This window comes from Pagrus pagrus, assembly GCF_965226575.1.
Source record: "Pagrus pagrus genome assembly, chromosome: 15".
Classification (NCBI taxonomy): domain Eukaryota; kingdom Metazoa; phylum Chordata; class Actinopteri; order Spariformes; family Sparidae; genus Pagrus; species Pagrus pagrus.
The window spans coordinates 11,853,790-11,876,383 of NC_140199.1; the positions used below are offsets into that span (position 1 = coordinate 11,853,790).

At 38.9% G+C, this 22,594-nt stretch overlaps 1 long non-coding RNA gene across 1 annotated transcript in view; it reads left to right on the plus strand.

The window, feature by feature from the left end:
• The window catches only part of LOC311270945, an 84,086-nt gene that overhangs the window by 20,558 nt on the left and 40,934 nt on the right, over window positions 1-22,594 (plus strand). The window lies entirely within an intron of this gene.

Sequence of the window (22,594 nt, forward strand, 5' to 3'; positions counted from 1 at the left end):
CTGGAATTTATCAAGAAGGAATGCAGGTCAAGGAGACCCTCTCCTTTCAGATTGTAATGTTTGGACTGGTTGAGGACAATTGCTCTGATTTTAGATCCACATTTCTGCTTCAAGAGGTTTGGAAAACAGATCAAAATCAATAAAAAAATACATATTATAGGTTGTTGTGTTGTAAGACTGGAGAGCACAGAGGGCTAAAGAGCAGGAAGGATTCAAGAGCTGGGCGGAAAATATTACAAACATTTTCCGAACATTCGTGGATTGAACTTTGTGAGACGCTGAATACTATAAGATGTTACTTTGTGTTCATTTCTTTTCTCTTAAGTCTTCAAAAAGCAGTTGCTGTATCCTCCTTTTTGAAAATAGATCACAGCAAGGGATTTTCCTCAGTTAATAAATAGCATAGCATGCAACAGCGGGGTTTCTCATCCTGCGGCAATGCGTTTAAAGAAGAGATGTAAAATCTGAAAGTGGATAATCAAGAGACGTGAATAGCACTGTTGAGGACAAATGCATTCAGTTTTTTGGCAGCCGGTCAGGTTGCAGGCAAGTATCGGCTATATTTGGCACTTGGCTCGTAGCCCGCTTCTCCAAGCTAAGTCTTGTAATCGTGGTGTGATGCACTGACCGCACCTGTGAAGGGCTGAAGTGAAAGTAGCAGTGTTGTATATCATGGTGATATTACGGCAGCTGACTTCAGATGGAACAAGGCAATCAAAGAGCTCCAACTCAGGAGAGCTTTAATCACTTTGATCAATCTGTGTACAGGAATGAGTCTTTTACTGACGTTTGTGAGAGTTTCACAATATGCACTGACGCACATTAAACAAGACATGTAGGCAGTATGTTATCATATCAGTGTACATATGTGGAAACTAACGAAACTACATATACTGTACTCCAGAATCATATTTTGGCTTTGTTAAGTCGGCTAGCTTGATGTGACGAATGAATTTATGCACTGTTTGCGTATTCTTGTGATAATGTGTCAGACATGCAGTGATGCATAGAAATAATTGATTTCCTGCACTTTTTTTTAAATGATCAATTGGAGGATGAGGGCGTTCTTGTTGTTGTTTACCTCAATCACAAATTGCTTTGTAGGCCCAGCAAGTAATACTCTGTCATCACTTGCAGTTGCAGAAACCTTCGACGTGACGCCACATTCAACTTTACATCTGTTTATCTTGCCCAACTCAGAATATTGGACTATACCAGGTCTACTTGGCATTAAGACAGCATTTTGCATGCTCAGGAGAGCTCTTGAGTGTGCACTAGCCACAAACGTGTATTTGAACATACAAAGTATGATTAAGATCAATGTGGCTAACTGGGTAGATAATTTCATGCATTGGTTTGACTTTCTGTTTTTCTATCTGATTCTTTGCTATCTGATCTGATTAGACTGACAGCTAATACAGTTTTAAGAGAGCTGTTAACCATGTTTCAAGAAGGTGCCCCATTCATTTCAGTTAAAGTCGCTAACTGGGCAAATATACCATGGATGTAGTAAAGGAAATCTAGATATAGCACTGGAGGCGGAGCGTCGTTCATTTCTCGAAACTGCTGAGGCCAAAAAAATTTGACTTCCTGGGTGTAAAATTACCTGAACCTACCACATAGCTTCCGCACTGTGCAAGCCCATAGAGCGCCCGCACTACACTTCCGCCGGCTAACCTCTGGTTTAGCTCTTCACTAGCTTCAAATGAAATGAAACAAGTTAACATTGTGGCTATAACATACAGAATGGCTCAAATTCTGATAGTGAAATTAGTCATTTCGCGCCAAAAAATATATCCACCATTTTAAAGCTGTGTCTCTCACAATGTAAGTGTGACATTGTAATTACATGGTTTGGCCACTCTGTCAATCTGGCTTCAAAGTGTGGCACTTTTCCTCGGGGCTTGGTGTTCAGTAAGACAAACATGTCTTCACAGCCAGAGCTGTTCCTGTAGGCTTCATTTTTGGACACTAGCTAACATATCTAGTGGAAGCTAGCCTTAGTGCTGGTTCACTTTAGCCTGCTGATTACCAGCTAGCTAAACATCAGTGATCAGCTTTGTGTTATTTGTGAAAATTTGACCAAAGTACCATTTGTGCAGCCTGTGTTGAGTTGCCCCAAACAGCCGAATGTACAGACATTAGCTGTAAGCTAACCGACCATATGTGAGGCAGCGTGTGTTTTTGTTCAGCTCAGCATTTGACTCTTCTCAGAACTCCAGAAACTCGTTCTTCGTGTTATTTCCCGTCAATTTCTCTTCTCTTCCCTCTGATGCTAATTTTTTTGCTAATATTTAACTCCCATGGATGGGTTTTTGCCTAAATTCGCACAGCTTCGTGTCACATCATGTCACTAGCTACACTTGAATCTTTTCACTGACTGCAGTGGTTTTTCCATGTGCAAAAAATGTAATCTCATGCAATCATGTACCAGATTTAGCTACTAGCTGCTTGGTCTGCAGCATTTTCTGGATTGATCAACAAAAGTTAAGGTTGCCACATATTATCATAGCCTACATTTTAACATTTAAACAGTGGATCTAATACAGTGAACTTCACACCGGATTTATACTGTACGGAAAGCGATGCTATCACCACACCCTTGTGAAGTGGTTAAAAAAAAAAAAAAAAAAAAAAAAAAATCACTGTCAGCACAGATTTTGAGTCAAATTCAACTTTTGAATCACTGTCAATCAGTGGTTCTAGTTCACAATTTTTTTTAATTAAGGCCCTGAATATACCCCCCAAAAACACATGAACATCATACATCATACATAGATGAGTTCCAGGCATGTCTGTGGATATTGAGACGCCGCCCGTATTTTGGCCATGTCCAGAACGTCGTGGACATGCAGATGACCAACTTTATGTTACTCAGAGCCTCGTGACCATGCTGATGTGGAGAGTATAATTTGGGCTCCCAGCTGCAGAGCAGACGTGTCATTCTTGTCTGCATCATAACTTAACCTACAACAGAAATCGTTCAATCTGAGGAGAAAACAAAGTCAAGAAACTGAGCGGGGGCAGTGGTTGTGGTTCCATTTTTAGCCTGTTGATGCCACACATATGCCTCCTGTTAAATCTTAAATTTGAGGCGAACATTAGAGACCATTCCCTCTCTTAATCTCAGTCTTTTTGTGTGAAAACTGAAAAACTGACATGAAAACAAGCATTACTTGATATCTTAATGATAGTTACGGCCTGCTTTGTACTTACAAAGTAAGTGTGTTTGTTTGTTAAGAACTGTACAGTCAAGAGCTGCTCATCAAACAATGAACTTATTTGACATTTTTATTTAGTTACGCCTCTACATCTCGTTTGACTTGTTCTCTTGTGTATTTTTATCCACTGGACGGTCTTGACGGACTACATTTTGAGCCTGGCCTTCTTAAGTGTCAGTGTGTCATCCATCTGCGGCCTAAAGGGGTGGGTTCATGAGATGGTCAGCAGAATACCCGTGTCTTTTTATTATCTGTAATATCTCTTTCACTCTCTTTTCCTCACCCCTTTTTACGCACTCTTCATAATGATCTATAAGTGGTATCAGTTTCCATATATTTTCAGAAGAAGGTTCACAAACACACACACACACACGTACACACTCGCACCCACCTATGCCAGCCCTGTTCCGTCAAGGCCTCCCCCCGTTTACCGTAAATGTGTGTTTTTGTCATCTGTGGGCCTGGATCAAGTGATGCAGTTAGTTTTGGTATCATGTCCGTGGCCGTGCATCTCCACCACTGAGAGAGACCGAGAGCAGTGCAGCGTGGGTAGGCGTGGGAGGGTTCTGACAGAGATGACTCAGCGCTCTGTTGCCGGGTAGAGAAGCACTAAACGCTCACCCACCCCCATACGTTTAAAAAATACAATATCTGATGTAACTGTCATTCATGACCCAGCCTTAGGTAAACACGTATCTAAACCGTACATGGATAATATTTGCTTGCCACAGTTCCCAGAAACCATTTTCCATTGGCGCTATGTGAGTAATGGATTAGTTAATAACAAAGACAAGCAAGAAACAAAGAAATAGCTGGAAACGATTGTTGGGGTGCGGCTAATGTTTGAAGGAGGCAACTAAACTGCATGTTCAGTCAGCTTGAATGAAAAGTTTGTTAGCTAGCAAGTAAGTAAAGTCCACATGGAAATAAAACTAGTCACTCCTCGAGCTAGCTTCTTCTGCTTATCACTTTGAGTTCCTGATAAAAAAAAAATCCAACTGTTTCGAACCCCGTCTCCCAGAAAGTACATTTATATGAACAAATGTGCAGCTGTGAGTATATTTTTAAGTCAAAGTGACACAGACAAGATTTTGTTTTCTGTTATATAATGGGGAAATGTGAAATAACATACCTGGCCAGTTGTTGTTGCCTCTGAAAGAAATCCAGCCAGCGATTGCTTCTGACAGCACGACCTAGTACGCCTGCTACTGAAAACAATTCAGTGGTAGGCCTAACAAACGTATGAGGCATTTGCGGGGGTACCCTGGCCACCCCTTGGGCCGCCCCTGTCGGCTAATCAGATAATGTGGTTTTGAGTGTGAGTCTTTTTTTTTACAACGTCTTCTTTCGTGGCTCAGAACTAGAATTATCTGTCATATAACATCTATTTTAACCCTCTTTTAGAGACGAGCCTGTATATGCTTGAGTTGTTTAAAGGTACCTTATGAAGTTGACTGTGAATAAACCAGTTTTGTTAATATTCAGCTGCAATTGTCAACAATTTTGTTAATCCCCAAAACCATTTTTTGATTAGTGTCCTATAAAATGAAATTAAAGTATGTTTACCACTGTTTCAGTTGGCGGATATGCCAGTCTTGTCACCATGTCAGCACTTGAGACATGCATATTCATTTACACAAATAATGTGCGGGAGTGATCATTAAAACATTGCTTTACAGTCCCAGCAGAGGTTTGAGATTAATGGTGTTAATTTGTCAGTTTGAACCATTATTCACTGTTTTGTTGCTACATGTAGATATGTGTAAATGTGTGTATGTGAAGTATTCAGATAGCCCGAAGTTGTTTTTTTTAAACATCCAACAACAGACAACAGAAAATAATTCAGCATTTTTGTCTTCAGTTGTTTAGTTTCAGTGCTCTTAATGAAAGCTTCTTGTTTGTTGTCCTCCCAAAATCGCAGTAACTAAAGTAATAATGATGAAACCGGCACATAAAGACCTTACATGTAACATAATGTATTGTTATAGTTATTTTTGTCTGTGAGCCACATGGCTGATAAGGCCCACAAGGACTCCTGGTAGTTCCTTGACATGACTTTGAATACCACTAAAAAGACAGAATTCCTGTCTGTGGGCTTTTATTAAGTTGTCAGTCAGAATTTATGTAGATTAATTACACTGATGGTAAACATCAACACTTATTGTTGATTCATGCTGATCGTAAAACTAATAAGATGAATCTCTAGATCTCTAGATTTGAAATTCAGCAGTGATATCAACATTTTTAAAAGAGGTTTCAGTTGGCTGGGCTCAATTTAACACCGCAGGATTGATACAACAACATTTAGAACAAGTACAAGCTTCTTTTTTTTTTCAACTGAGTTGAGAAGAATATATTTACACATCACAAGGTTTGGGTTCGGCAGATAAGAGCAGCAGCAGAAGAAGTGAAAACTTGCTATGTGTCATCGGGAGGATTAAAGCAGAAATGAGAGATTAGAAAATGACTTTGCACCACAGCTGCTTGGAGATATACAACCAATGATGGGCCCCATTTATCAGCATCATTTTTTGATGAATGATTGCTTACTTACTTGCATTACTTAAAAATGTCTTAGTCTCAAGGGTATATTCTACAAATGTAAGCTAAAATTAACCAATATTGAAGCGGACATGACTGACTGATGACTTAAAAAATCCTTTTCCTTCCCTTTAATCAAAAGTTCAGCTAGAGACTGACAAAACAGTCTCAAAACAGTTGTTTTAGTGGCTGTTTCCAGCTTTTATTTACAGCCAGGCAGGTGTCTGAGGGACAATGATTGAGTGTTTTTGTTTTATTGAACCTGTTGTAATCTTTTTTTTATTTGTTCGGTTGGATCATTTACCATTGGGGAACAAAGGAATAGATTAAGGTATTGTGAGAATACATAGCAAGGCCCAATTTTAATGACCTCTTTGAAGTGTGTGTTCAAGCTGCCTCCATTTGGCAGATATAACCTGCCAAGATGCAAAACCAATAGATTCAAGTATCAGTGGTTCCTGCTGCTGTTGGGAGGTTGAGTAACGTTATGTAATCCCTAGTTTTGGTGTGAGGAAATGATATGTATGCTGATGGCTGTGTTGATTATAGCACCGCTGCTCGGGGATAATAAAGATTACCTTGACCTTGTTCTGGAGCTTTTGATTGTATTACACAATCTTCCTCAGCAGATGGAGTTTGTCCAGTTGTTGTCAGAGGTTGAAAATCAATAATTCAGCACACTTTACAGCCACGTTTGCTCAAAAGTTGAGATTGAAAGCTCTCTCTTGACCTTGGAAACAGTTGTTGACAAAACTATCTCACCACAAAGTCCATTTAGTGGCTGTTCTGGAGCTGGAGAACAGAACAAAGGGCGTGCTGGAGTTTTTTTTTAACCTGGTCGGGAGTGTCTGTGCCGCTAACCAATGGTAGCTCAAAGCTGGGTCTCTGGGCAGACTTCACACCTGGGTGAGAAGACCTGGAGGATTGTGGGGGATCAGTTGTAATGAATGAATTCATCTGTGGATCTTAACAATACGCCAGATTCATTCCTCAGTTCTCTGACAGCTGCTAAATGGACCCAATGCTGAGATAGTCACCAACTGTTTCCAAGCTCAACTTTAAATATCTACATTTAGAGAATTTTGGGATAAAACTGAGCAGATTTTTATTTGAATGAAGCATGCATCTTGTTAATGAAATCCCAAATTTGCAGTCTTGAAGGTCCACTTTCCCACGTCGACTTACACACCCTGTAAAATGAAATTTGGCTTGTCACGCTCACAAGAAGAGAAATTACAAATGTGTTATCCTCTGCTTCAGGGTGTGATCGCCTCTGAAAAGGCCCAAAACTACAGTGCAAAGGATGGAAAAACACAGAGCAAGTTTCACACAGTGAGCCAAGTAAAGCATGTTTTTTTTTTTTTTTTATTCTGCAGTACTTTACAGTAAATGCTGAACGTGAAAAACAAGCCGCAATAAAACGAAGAAGAAAACAACAGAAGACAAAACGAGCAGAATGGGGCCAGAATTGCTTTCTGTGTGCATGTATGAGTGTGCGTTTGTGTGAGCTCGGTACTGGTTTGAATCAAACTGGTTTTGATTTGTCTGAAGGTGAAACCATGACATCGTCCTTAAAATGCCTTCTTACTGTAGAAATTCATGAGTCAGTGATGAAGAGTTTCTCAACCGTGGGGTCGAACCGCCTCATGTGGTTCAAGTGATTTGCAGAAAGAGTCGTTGGAAATGTGTAAAACTGTTTGGGCGACGTTTTTCTAGTCCGTAATCAAATTTAAATATGGTTAAAATGGAAAACAGCGTCTAATAACTTGGTGGGAGCTCACTTCATGGTTTCAAATATAAGATACAAAAGAATAAATTCACACAAATATTTAGCTGTGGGAACCTGAAAACTATCACGTGCCAGAAAAAGTTAATATGCATGTGGGCCCAGTAGAGAGCTGGTGATTTGGGTCCATAAATGACAATCAACCTTTCACAACACACTGAGTAAGAGTGTGTGTTTGCGTTCTCATGAGTCAGATGTCAGGTTCCAGATCAATAAATGTCAAAGCTCAATATCCTGTCAAGGTGAAAACAGTAGTAGGTCACTAGTTTGTGGGCGTGTGTGTGTGGGCGTGTGTTCTGTTGCACCTTTACTCATCACCGATTACGGTCCGAGATACAGTAAATGACTAAGAACGCCACAAACATCACTCTGGTCTTTACTCAGAAGTTGTAAGAGAAGTCACAAATGACAAAGATGTTTTCAGAAGCTCATATTCTACGGTTGGCTATCTCATTTGTCTTTTTAACCTTTTATCTCCCAGAGAAAAGTGAGTAATGTCCAACTACTGCAGCGTAATTCTGCTCTGTGAAATACGGAGGTTACAGAGTTCAAGTGCAGCGTTTGAAACATGTGCAATGGCTGCGCTCAGTCACTTTAAACAAGATATCACTGTCGAGAGGAGTGTCAGCCTCTAGTGGCCTCTGTGATGCATTTAGCATTAGCATTGGATTAGCATTAACAGCTACGTTTGTTATAATCACTGTTCTGAGGTTAAAGACTTCTGTTGTATCTCCAAGACAGATGCACGGATACATCCCTTATTTAAAAAGCAAAAGAAAACTCCTTTTTATTAGAGCCTGACCGATTTTTGTGGCAGATGCCGATAAGAGGGAGAGTATTGACACTGATCCATGTGGTTCTCAAACAGTTGTGACGAAGCTATGTAACAGAGGAAGGATATTTTACAGTTTAAGAATACATTAACAATGATTCTTACTGTCTAAAATGATACCGGTGCACTGAAACAGTAAAGTTTACTGGGAATTTAAAGTCCAGGTGTTTTAGAGTCACTATATATTAGCATGTAACTTGCAGTTTATAGAATTAGGGCTGAAATCCACACTGTTGTTGTCCTGCAAGGTATTATACTTAAGTAGAACAAAACAAAGTGTAACCAATGAGTTGGTGTTTCTTGTAAATCCCTACAGAAAGTCTCATTTTCCAGCAGAAATGATAACTTTAAAAAGCCACGCCATCTTCTGCCTCTCAATTTCTAACCACACAGTTTCAGCTTCAGGTTTGCCGGGTCTAAAAGTGAGGTGGCTCTTTCCATTGTTCTTCTTGAAAACAAACAGGTAGATCGTAGAGGTAGGAGTGTGGAGAAACAAACAGGGCTTATGGTAAAGTACAGTAAGTCTTATTCTGGGAATCATTAGCAGGCGTCCATCATCTTCACCGTGAATCATTACTCTATGAAAAACAGTATGCTGAAGGACTTAGCACTAAGCAGGTGGTGGATGTAAGGCCTGTTGTCTGAGGAGATTTAGATGTTAAGATTATGTCACATTAAGGTGTCTGAATTTAAAACTTTCTCTCATTTTCTGCCTTTTGTTCACATAAACCAACATTTTTCCAGAGGTAAGTCTGAAATAAGTCTTTTAATATACTGTAGATGGATTCATACCATGCTTCACTCTGGGACAACTGATGTAGCCCGAGTCAAGTGAAGATTGTGCTGCTAAAGGGGAACAAAGTCTAAATGAATGCTTTCTATTAAGATATTAATGACTGTTTACCTCATTATACTATGATGAGCTGCTGTTTACTTCACTTGTCAGTACACAGTGTCAGCAGAAACATCACACTGTGATAAAAATATGATCATCAGAATGTTCCTTGTGTAGACTGAGAAACGCTGCGTGTAGCACGATGCTCGTGTTTTATTTACAGTTACATTCCTGGCCACATGTTGTCGACATTTGTTAACATTACTGGGACAATTACTTCATATTTTTCAGTGAAGATACACTCACTGATTTGTTATAATGCCACAAAGCTGCCAAATGTCCTCCTGACTCTCTGTTGATCATCTAAAACTGTATAAAACAAAGTCAGGTGATGCATATTTAAAGGTGCACTATGTGATCTTCATTGACTGATTTTTTTAAAATTTATTTATTTTATGCCTAAACAAACTAAATAGACAAACTGACCTTAAAGGACGACACAATTGCTGTTTTACTTTGTTTATATGTGGCGGACCCTGCCACCCTTCTAGCTTTAAACAGTGTTCCTATTTTCCTCTGAGAACAGCTTGTTTATTCAGTTATGGTTATTATGACCTCATTAACATTGTAAATATTCAAATTCTGAGTTTAAATTTCTTCTGTAAAACTGCACAGTGCCCCTTTAATTGAAGAATTTCACTTCTTTAAATGTCGCTTTATAGCTTTATAGCGATGCCTTCTCACTTTTTGAAATAACAGTAATACAAGAAAAAACTGCGAACGACATTCTCCAAAAGTCGAAGTGATGCTCATTGTAAACCAGTGGTTTCCAAACTCCAATAAAAACTCATTATAAAGATCACCTGCCAATAATATCGGGCAGCAACTCCATGTTGCAGTACTGTTACTGTTTCACAAGTCGGTAGTCAAAGAAACAGGCTTCTCGTTGTGTTCAGCGTAGCTTCCGAGTGGTACTGTAACTTGTTCGGCTTCATGCTGTCAGAAGTTAATATTTTGAGACACGAGGCACACTGTGGTCACTGTGGTTTTCATTGCACTGGTGAAGCCGAGGGTAAGATACGCCTCATTGTATTTTCTTGCCTTTTTGAGGCAGTTGTCTCATCGTCTACCTGAAATCCTGTCACAAACCTGTCCATCCTTTGCTTGCGGTGCACAACCATGCCTCATTCATTTGCTTTTTTAACTTGTATGCTCCCATTTTGGGAACCACTGTTGCAAACAATAGTTTCTTCGTAGTGTATTTACATAATTGAGGATACACAGGCCTTCAGTTTAACAGTGAATCATACTTCATGAGCTTATCAGAGGTTTCAGCACTTTAAAGGGATAGTTTGGGTCATTTGATGTGGGGTTGTATGAGGTACTTTGGTCCCACATAAAAATATATATATCTGTTTAAGTGCACTGCATTCCACTTGTGCGTAGGAATACGGACGTTGTACGGTTGAGGGAGTGTAGTGCCAAAGAAGAAATGGTGTTTGACGTCAACGTAAAGCACCAAAAATGTTAAAAACAAAGCGTGCACTTATCGGAAATATATATTTTATAGGTGGGATTAATTTCAGGTGGCTAAAGTACGTCCTGCTGCTGGTTCGGCATACAGCAGCACAATGCTCTGCTTCCCTGCCGGTGCCACACGCTGCTCCTCCACACAGGGGGAGAGCTGACAGTCATCTACTGCAGGTAATACACTGACTAGAGATAAGTACCTCACACAACCCCACATCAAAAGACCCAAATTATCCCTTTAGTGTTAGGTTACACAAGACAAAAAAACTCCATGATGAGTAAAAGTGCAATAAAAAGCATCTTAAGAACCGAAAGTCAAAGTAGTGCTTGTGTTAACAATAGTTATTCTCAGTGTATTTACTGGGCTATAGGGCATATTTTATGAGCTAATTAGGAGTTTTGGCCCTGATACAGACTAGAAGCTTGTTTAGTGTGTGCTGGGTGAGAGAAGCACTGCATGCTGGGATGGATCCAGTCCACCAAGCAGGATTAAAAGTTGAGGATATGTGAAGACGGACGTGAGCAGGGACCTGAACTCGTACTGTAAAAGCAGATAAACTGCCTGTAAATGACAGAATGAGCGAGATCCTTCCAGTTGGGTCTGTGTTAGCGTCATATTGTGTTCTGGGTTTTTCACTGCTTTGAGCGGGGACGCCTGCTTTCCAGGAAACTTTGGCCGTGTTTGCGCTTCGTGTGATAAGTCATCATGCGTGGAGGGTTTACCTGTAGGAGCACATCTCATTGTGGGGGGGTGTACCTGAAACCAGGCAAGGTGGCTGACAGTAATATGCAGTCATGACACACAGGAAGTATGACTGTGTGTGTGCTACAAACAGGGAGAGGGAGAGGGAGTTGTAGTTCGGTGTTGTCTCCACTAGAGGGCGACTCCTCCCCACAGAAAACAACCTCTCCTCTGCAGCAGTGTTTTCTCTGCCACAATCCTTCAACCTTACCTGCCTTCTGAGAAACTTTTCACACAACTTAAAACATGTTTTTTCGACGCTTCCTGTGAAATTTCGATCTAACGCCAACGTTAACCTCAATCAGCCAGTGTTTTACATATTTAAACATCGAGTGTGTGTTACAGGAGGTTCATCTTTCCTCTCTAACAGCTCACACAGCGGCTGTCGGGCAAAAATAACACTTTTGAACCAAGTAATCAATATAATTTACCATTAATATCACTTCAGGTTGTGATAGTGTAGCTGTGGGGCTTAGTGCTGAGTTTAAAGTCATTTTATGCTCCTTTATGGTGCGTGTGTTTCTTCTAATGAACACTTATGTGAGCTAAATATCCCTACAAATACAAATACCTCACGATTTATGCTGCTGTTTCGCTTTTTACGCGTGAATATCATCCTCTATTTCTCTTCGTCATTTTATCCATCAGGCTGAAAGTCACCTTATATACAGGCTATTTCGTATTTTTTATTTTTCAACACACTAGTTTTGCTGTGAAATCCTGTGTCCCACATCGTGCAGTCCTTAAATCAGTGAGAAAACGCCGTCATTTTGTCCCTTATTCATTTTCATGACCAGGATTTGCAGATAAACATAGGTGTGATTTTTGTTGGAACGAAAAAAAAAAAAAAAACTGTGCAAGAGTTTCCCCACATCAGCTTTATGAGGCATTAAAGAGAAGGTAGAAACCTGCCTGTTACAGAAAACATACATCACCATTAAAATCTACGTTAAAATTAAGTGCTTTTTGTGTATTTCGTGCGTGATTTTACGCGGTGTAATGTTGCAGTTTATGGTGTTGATGAGGTGGATTTTTTCAATTCGTAACTGCAACAACACCAAAAAAAAAAAAAACACGTAACGATAAAGACATTAAAAATAAAATATAAATATAACGTTTTTATAAAAATCACAAGCAGAACTTTTAATATAACTAAATTTTTATTAGCATCATAAAGTTTCTGTATTTTGAATTTTTCTGCTGCTGGATATAAAATAAAAATCCAGTCTGCAGCTGCAAGAAATGACACAAGATCAAGCAAGAAATAATCCCTGTTATTAGTGAGTGTGATGGAGGATTAACCCACAAATGACTTTTTTTAAATATATGTATATTTTAGCTTCGTGTGTTCGTGGTAACTGTATGTTTGCACTTCACAGCCACAGATCACGTTTGGAGCCAGTTTCTGCGGAGTCACGGTGACCTGCACACACGTCAGCCGGTTTTTTAATGTAAGCTGATGTTTCACACACACACAGAAACAAAGAGAGGAGAGAAGTGACGTGCAAATGTGACCCGTGTTTTTAACGTGCTGCCTTTTTGTTGCTCTGAAAATCCAGCTTGATTCTTCCTCCTCTTCGACGTTTATTGGAGGATTTTGCGGCGAGTTTGTGCCATTTTACGCATTTCCCTGCGCTTCTAATGTCGTTGTCACTCTGCTGCACTCTGTCCATTATGTCTTTAACCAGAAGAATATTATTAAACGAGGAATATGACGATAAAAAGTTGTTTTTTGTTCACGTGTTAAAATACATCCTGAACCAGAGGAACTCCAGTGATTAATCGCTGCGCACATATTAAAAAAAAAAACCTAATTAACGCCGCAATTAAAGATCGTTTCACAGATAAAAACGGCGCAGTTCTTTTAAAAAAGACGTGTGATCTGATCAAATATCAAATATCAAACACTAATACTTCCTCTGCATGACATGGAGATGCTGTTTGCCAGATGTGTTTATTACTCTGTAAACATCCAAAACAACAAGAGCAGATAATCTAAATGTCACAACCTGATAAGCTTCCTGTGTGATGAGAAGGCAGACATTTGACATTTTGGGTTAGTTTTTCCTTCTCACACTTCGTCTCGCAGAGAGAGAGGTCGAGTCACGTCGGCAGGAATTCGTGACGTGAACAGTGTTTTTAAAATAACATCAAGAAATACAGATGATGTGTTATTGAGGAAGTGTCTGAAAATGTAAATTCATTTGGACTCCTTTGTTTTCCAGATGACCAAAACAGTTAAAACCTAAGTAGCACTCTTATTTAAGTAAATTAATAAATCAGTAATATATTATTTCCTTTCTGTTTGATGATGGAATCAGTTTATAAATATACAATAACATCCAAATCCTTATCCTATTTTTGCTTCACCAGCTTCACCTTGAAGTTTGCAGTGCAGCGCTGAAATGATATTTTTCATTATCTGAGTCATGCCTCTCTGCGATGACAGAAAAGTTGCAGCAGAATCCCAAAAACAGATTCAAACCAGCGTAAACAAGCACCTAACTGTGAAATCAACTTGAGCGTTTTTGAATTTCATTTTCTTTGAACCTTGAATATATAAAGTTTCACATCTTTATTCTCATGTGAGTGTGTTTGTGTGTTTCTGAGTCACCTGCGGTCGTGAGGCAGATAATATTCACCCCACTGCTCGCTCTCGCTTTAAGTCAGCAAAAAAATGGATATTAGAAACACTAAAGGTTGAATGGTTCAGAGAGTTATTGTCCATGTGGGAGGTTGTGCAGGTGGAGCTGCTTCAACTGTCAACCAGAGAGAGCAAATGCATGAAGTGTCTCGTGGAAAATAGAAGGAGGGCAAGCTGCAAGCCTGAAACAACAAACTTTCTTAATAATAATTTTGCCTGGTAAGAAAACCCTAAAGATCACAAGTTATTATTTTAAAACATTATGAATATTATGGATTTACAGTCTAAAGATTAATGTCATAATTCAAAATCCCTTATGAATCATAATTATATTGAAACATACATTATGTTGCAAAACAACATGCACAAACACACAAAAGATGATCAGCACATGTGAAGGTTGAGTTTAGTTTAGTTTAATTTATTTATTTAACAGTAACACTGGTGCTGCAACATGCACGAGCCCAAGATGCACTGAGCTGATGCTAATTTGCAACACCTGTCCATGGGGGGCTTTTTAAAAGTCAAAGCTAGGAAAAAAGAAAAAGCAAAGCGAAAAGAAGAATAGAAAGACAATTCAGTGCAGTTATAAATGTAATGCCGATAAAAATACAATCAAAAATACAGAACTAGGGCCTGTAGAGCATTTGTGTGAGGTGTGAGAACAGTGTTAAAAAAATTAAAGTTGTGTTTTTCAAGATAACACTTTATAAAAACCATCATTAATAAATGGTACATTTCTAGTTGCTTATTTTTGACAGTTGAAAAAACAGAAATGCTTTATAAAACATTTATTAAGCAGTTGTGTATGTTTTTATGATACTTAAATGGTTAATAAATGCTGTTCAGTTCATCTATAAACATTATTTGGATGGCCATTATAAAGTTGCAACTGATGTTTTAAACCTTTACAATTGTAAATGTTTATGAAGCACTTCATGTGAAATAACTAAAGTTTAAAGGTGCCATATGTAAGAATGTTACATCTGGAGGGTAGTTGGAAGTTTAACTGAACCAAAATTGGCCACATTTGTGCAAATATGACGCCTGGCTTTCTGTACAGACAAAACTAACTGTAAGAAATAAACACATTTTTCTAGAAAAACAACTTTTTCAAAGGGGAATTATTAATTCAATGTTAAATGTTAATGGGAATGTTAATTCAAAACATTAAAAAAATTTACTAAAATTATCGAATTAATATGAATAAAGCAGAGTCAGCTAATAGGACTGCTAGCTGTACGGCTAACTGAGCAAGCTAACGGCAGCTACAGTTAGCAGCAATTGGCGGTTACTGTGGCGATATGCTGCCCCCTATTTGTTCGTATGAATCCGACAAGTGGCCAGTTCTTAGATATTGCACCTTTTTAATCAACTTTAAATTAACCATGTATTAATGATGTTACTTATAAAGTGTCACCCATGTGATTTATATAGTCCGTAAATCAGAAACTCTTGATTTCATGAACTCTGTACAAAGTATTCAGATCCTTCACTCAAGTAAAAGTACTAAAATCACGCTGTAAAAATACTCTGTTGCAAGTAAAAGTCCTGCATTGAAAATGTTGCTCAAGTAAAAATGATGTAATCTCGAAAATTAACTCAAAGTATTAAAAGTATCCAATGAGGTTAAATGTCAGCTGTGACTGTTATATTCAGCGATGTAAGTAACTCAGTCCATTACCCAAGTAAGTACAATTTTGAGGTACTTGTACTTTGCTTTACATAAATTAATTTGAAGTGCACTACTTTGGCTCTGATGCAGCTTTCAATCTGCAAAGTAACTTGTAACTAAGTTATCAAATAAATGTAGTGGAGTAAAGAGTATGTTACAGTGTGTTTGCCTCCAAAATGTTTTGGAGTGGAATTATAAAGTAGAAAAATTGGAAATACTCAAGTACAAGTAAGTTCTTAAGTACAGTACTTGAGTAAATGTACTCAGTCAGTCCAACAGTACAATAGTACAATAAATCCTTTAGGAAGGTATTGTACAAAGAGGTGCTTCTTTTTATCAGCTCATCCTCATTGACGTGAATGGGGTGGACAAAAACAATAAAAACATGCAGTTCACTACGACGGATCCCAGTTGAATCAACGCGTCTCTGAAACACCTGAACATTATTATCTTCATGACGGGAGGATTTACTGCAGGACTGTTGTATCGTTAGTCACTGTCGAGCTGTAAAGCCGCCGTAGCCACACAGCACACAAGCATTAGATCATGTATTCAGGGTGTCGGCAGGAGGATTAAGTCTGTATTCAAACTGAGCTGACGGTTCAGATTTTTATTAATAACTACTTGTTTTATTTTGGTCATAGAAAATGAAGCTTAGTGCAGGAAACCTCGTACTGAAATGTCAACTTTTGGCCTTAAATATTCGGACTAGAGTCAGTGTTTTGATGATTTCCAACCTGACATGACTAAAAACAAATGACCTGAGACTCGACTTGGATTTGGAAGTGAAAGACTTGTCACTTGTTTTGGCTTTTCTGTGTTCATTTTAGGTTTTGAATTAGCTTTTTTGTCTTGCTGTTAGGATTTTTACTGTTAATAAGTGATTTTTGGTTGAGAATAAATTAAGAAATGAACACACTTTGTTTGATTACATTTGTTTCCCACTGAAAATCAATAATTATGATGCAAATTTAATTTAATGTCACACCTTTTGATATCATTAGTCGACAGATATTAATTTCTTGTCTTTAATCCATACTGCAGTATTTTTGTGGGTGACCTGACCTGCCTGAGAAAAAACGTCTTGGGACTTACTTACTGTAAGACTTGGACCAAATGTCTTCAGTCCCATGTCTGCCTCCTGGACATGTTGTAATTTACGTTCAAGCTTCAAACCTGTGGACCGAACTTATTGTGATGTCACAAAATAATTCATACGTTCACGTCTAAACTCTAACTTATGGTGAGCACAGAGAGGCTTTCCTTCCTCAGCACGAGCTTAAAAACCTCAAACGCTGCACATGCATCATCCTGCACAGTGCAGCTCAAAAATCCATGCGAAATAACATTAACAGCATTGTTTTCTGTCGGCAGTCCTGGGTGGATTTACAAAAAATGACTTTCTGAGCTACTTCCCAGATTGAAAATCACACTTGTCGGTTTTCAGATGAACATCATGTGAAACCGTGCAATAAATACGATACTTTGATTCTAATCGACGCCTGCTTCTACAAAAAGCACCGTGGGCATCAAAGCGAAGTCAGTTATATTGTTGTGGTTATGAGTTCTGTTAATGATGAAACGGCTACTGAATGTGTTTTTTAAGAAGTGACTGTTCAGTTTCAGAGATGGAGGTAAATGAGCAGGAATCTGAATTTAAAGCTGCTCCATTTAGCTCATTTCTGTTGTGAAAGGGGAAATATTACTCCCCTCATACGTTTATCTTTATGCAGCATCTACGGTATTGATTACACAGTTAAGTCCATAAGCATTGTGACAGTGATATGTCCTCTAATTTTCATTGTTATAGCCGAATGGGGTTGATTTCAGCTTTAAGGTTGTTTGTATCCAAATGAAATGAAGAGTGTGCGGCTCGTGACCTTTTTTCTACGCAGTGGGGAAGCAGCATGTACAAGAAAAGGCTGCCGTTTACACACACTTCATTGCGTGTGAATATAAAGATATTAAAGTTGCATGTCAGCACTTTAACCTTGTCACTTCATTTCAGATCAAATGTGCGGCACTCCTCCAGACTGAACTGTTCATGCGTAGACAGAAAATGAACCTGCAAGCTGCTGCTGTTTTAACTGTTGTTCCTTTTATAGTTTTTATGTTCAGAAATTGAAACTTATGCTGCTGTTTCATTCAGGTTTTCTTGTCTTGATAGGGAATTAAAAGTATTGTTTTACTCTGCGGATCAAAACCAAACATCTGATTTAAACTCGCAGTTCCTATTCAGGAAAATGAATGACCGCTGATTTATTTTTTGTTCCACTGGCCGAAATTTCAATATTGAGAAACGTGTATAACCAAAACCAAAAGAGAGAAGACATTATGCCTTTAACACTGTAAAGCATTACAACATGATAAGACCATGTAGAAGCTGATACAGAATGTAACGCAGGTGGATTGGCACTAAAATAATCTTGTTCAGTCTCGACTACATGCTGACACATTAGCATACAGCAGGTTACGTAAGGCCTCCATGTAAGATGATGTTGAATCAATAACAGCACCGACAACACACCACCCCGTCCCGGTATTTACATCTCACAGAGATGTCCTAAAATAACTGGGTCACTAAGCATATCTTCATCGCACCGAATGTGTTTCCCTGTGAGGATCTCTGTCACGGATCGTATCGTAGGAGGTTTCACTGTGGCCTTGAAACTCAGTGTTTGTGTTCACTCGCTGCTGCTGTTGTGAAGCTTCATAAGGAAATGAGGCAAGGATCCTGCTGTGAAGCATGCCGACTATGGAAATGAGAGATTATTATCATTAAGTCATGCTGTCCCACTCGCAGCACACACCCACACCCACACACACAGGCACACACACCTGCACACCCGAACCTGCCATAACACCCTCATACTGTCTGACACAGGTAAACACCCAGACACACGCAGTTGTCTCAGCCTGCACTTAAACATGAACATGATTTGTTTTTATGGTGTTTGTTTTTAGCACAATAGGATCTTCCTGAGTCACCTTGACAGATATTATAAATTTAAAAAAAAAATTGTTATAATTTTGTTTTGCACTTTTTTAATAGACTTTACTTTTGTTTTTTGGAACTTTTTGATTTTTTTTTTTTTATTCCAGCTTTTGGCAGAGCACAAAAATCAAGAGAGCAAGCATGAAAAAGAGAAAAAAAAAAGAAGAACAACAAAAACAATAAAAGATAAAATAAAGTCAAATCATCTAGTTTCCATGTTGGTGCTCAGTGATGTTATGATCCTTTATATGTGCTCTCTTGGCCTTTTGTTCTGTAATGATTACTGTAATATGAAACGTAATGAGCACCTGATCAGTACTCTTGCTCTCAGAGTACTTGTTACGGGTCATGTTTTCAAGTACTTATTACAAATCATAGTTGTGGTTTTCATTACGGACCATGTTATCAAAGCGTCTGTTGCAAAACACACTGTCAAGGTTCTCATTCAGAAGAGCTGCAGCTGTTAATCGATTGGCTGCAAACTATCAGGACTTTACTTTTCTGACTAAGGGCGCATGTTTGACCCCCAAAGTCCAGTTTGTTTGGCTAGTGTGAGCGCACTTTCTTGGCACCCTGGCACAGAGTTGTGCTTTGGCACGGTACAGTTGCTCATGCACAAGCACGGGTGCGCAACGTGGACATGTAAAGTATAATCATGTGAATTACGCAGCCTTGCATAATCAAGAAATCCAGGAATGTGAGAGGGCCGTCTATGACCAAAAAGACACAAAATAAGCCACAAAAAGTCAGTAAAGTCATGTTGTTTGTGTTGTTCTCCATTGTGCTGCAGACGTGATGACGTATGTACAAGAGGTAACCGTGCTCGGGCCCGGTTGTGGCCAGAGCAATGTGAGTGCAGGCGAGACAATCTTGCTTTGGCACGGTACAGAGCAACTGGGCCAAGTGTGAGTGCGCCCTAAAAACCAACTACTACTATGACTGATACGAATGATTATAACTCCTAACTTTATCACAAGTCACATGCTGTTACCACAGTTACTCCAATACTACTAATATCATTTATTTCTGCTGTATTAAATGAGTTGGGTGTGACAACATGCGACACATGTAACTTTAGGTGTGACTACTACTCATACTACAATGACTACTGCAGCAACTGATCCCGTTACTGCTATAACAGCAGGTATGCTACTATAAAAACTACTACAGTTACTGTATAATAACTAATAATAGCCTACTAATGCTTCTCCTTAAAATCCATGAATGCAGGTTATAGAAGTAGTAGTACTACTAGTAGTAGTACTGTATGCGTACCTTTCTTTGTTTTCTGTTTTTGTCCTGATCCTTTATATTATGCAGAGTAAGTGATCTGTGGTCTGTTTTGTGGGTGTGGTTGCAAAACACAACGGTAGCGCTAAATTATAGGAAATAATTGTCTGCAATAACATGCATAGATCTGCTGAAAAACTGAGCTGAGACCAACTCATACTGCTAACTCTTGGCTTATCCACAGGGCTGTATAAAGTCAAATACAGAAGATGCAGAGATGCACTCACTTCTGTTTTATACTGCATTGTGTGTCTGCGTTCACGGGTGTGTTCGTAACGCTTCAGGTTGCATGTGGATGATAAACTTCACTTCATGTGCACATGTCCATGCTTCTATAATTTGAGGTTAAGCCTAAGTTTAACAGTCACATTTTGGCATCTTGCTGTAAAACCTGGTCACAGAGAGACCGGATTGGTCAACCAGCTGTTTGACTCATCAGCTGCTGGCTCAGAGGAGCTCCACCAGCTTGACCCCAGTGTATCATGGTCATACCCTGACGACCACAATTACTGGTTAGGCTGGTCACTAGTTCCGGATAATACTGTATTCTGGGCACATGTTCGTCGTGTGTGGTTTAACCAGGATTTACCTCATGTTACCAGAATCATTCGGCTCCTGACCAACAGATGCCCACCTGCTGATCTGTTTTGTTTTCGGGACTGAGGTCAAATCCTCAACATTATGTAACTTGTTCATCTTAAAATAACAGCTTCAAAATCATTTTGATGGTACAGGCTCTTGTAATAGGGTGAATGGTGTCTCTGTCTCCATCACTTGTTTCTGCACTGTGTGACTTCAGTGAGAGGGTCGGATCACAGCGTTACACACGTTTACTTCAACATACAAGTTTTCGACACATAATATTGTTATGATGTGATGAGTTTTGTTTGTAGTTAGCACCTACATTACATCTGACAGCTGTTACAGAGCTGGGATTTGTATTTACGACAGTGGTGTTGCACTCAAAATCACACAAAATGCCAATTTCTACATAATGTTGCTTTTAAAAACTGAAAAATAAATTGCACATTAATTTCGTAAGACAGGCGCATAGGAGAGGGACGCACTGTTGCAAGCAAACTCCCACACACAAGTCAGACAGTGTGGTGGATTTTGCTTGCAACATTATGTCGCTTTAACAGGGTGATTTTAAACTCAATATGTTAAAATTAGACTACTTTTATGACACATAAGACATAAAAGAAATAGTAATAAATAAAGGATTCTGTATTTTATTTCTCGAGGCATAGAGAAGGCTTTGAAACTGCATTAAGACCTTCATATGTGGAACATAAGTCTGTAATGCTTCATTTTATGGGCTTGTAATTTTCAAATAACTCCCAAAAGGTAGTGGACAGAACTATGCAATGTGGTGCAGTACTAATTGTAGGGGAAACACAGACAAAGGTCTGACAGTAAGTAACATTGGGTTAGTTTAGCTGTTGATTTTCAGAAACAGGAATTTCCTTGAAAGAACCACACAATTTAAAAAAAAAAACTTCCATGAAATATCCAAAAAGAGGTAACTCAGTAAATAACATATCAAAAACAGAATAATTAGAATAAATAATTAGGACAAGCTGAGACACAACTTTTTTTTTTTTTTAAAGCAGAGACACATGCATGACATTTGTAGTTACATACAGTCATAGGAGCAATACTACAGTAATTTGAGTAAAATATTAACCACCTGGCTCTTCTCTTCCGTCAGAAATGTCACTTTCCTCTCTGCAGTTTGGTGCATTTCCTGATCTTCCACGTGTTGTAAGCATGGCATTTAGAGCAGATGAGCGTGACCTTTGAACGTTAACATTAAGAGAAAAACTAATTTGAATCTTGCACACAGCTGTAAACAGCAGCTACGTCTCCCTGTTACTGCCAGAGGCTAAAAATACTAAGATCTAACAAAAACAAAAAATCTAGCGTGTGACTCCCACTTTACGCAAAAACACACAGAGAGACAGTGAGTGTGCAATGAGTTGAACCTGAGAGGGTGTGTGCTTTTGTTGACTTTGTCGTGTGAGCTGGCAGCTGATGCCATCTTTGAGCTCTCACTGTAACTGAACACATAATGGCTGACAGGAGGACGCCTGAATCCATTCACTGTGGCCTCCATTCTTAATGGATGTGCTAAAAGTGAATCATATGCATGATAATGTACATTCATTTAAAGATTTCTTTTAATGTCGATGTTGGTAAATAAACAAGCCAACTGCTACTGTATGCTGTTATCTAGAACAACTCAGATATGCTTACAAAACAGACAGTAGTTTGCTATTTGATAACATTATCAACACATATCACAATTTAACATCACAAATAACAGCTTGCTCCGAGACAGATCTCTGTGGGTTTAGCAGTCTCTGGTTTAGCGTTGTTTGGCCTGACTCCCATTTTGTCCCATTTCCTTTTCCTGTGACCAGACATTAGCCAGGAGCAGCCTTAAAACCAAGCTGGGTTAGCATGACTCAGGCTCTCTTCCTCCCGACTGGCCAGTTGGATG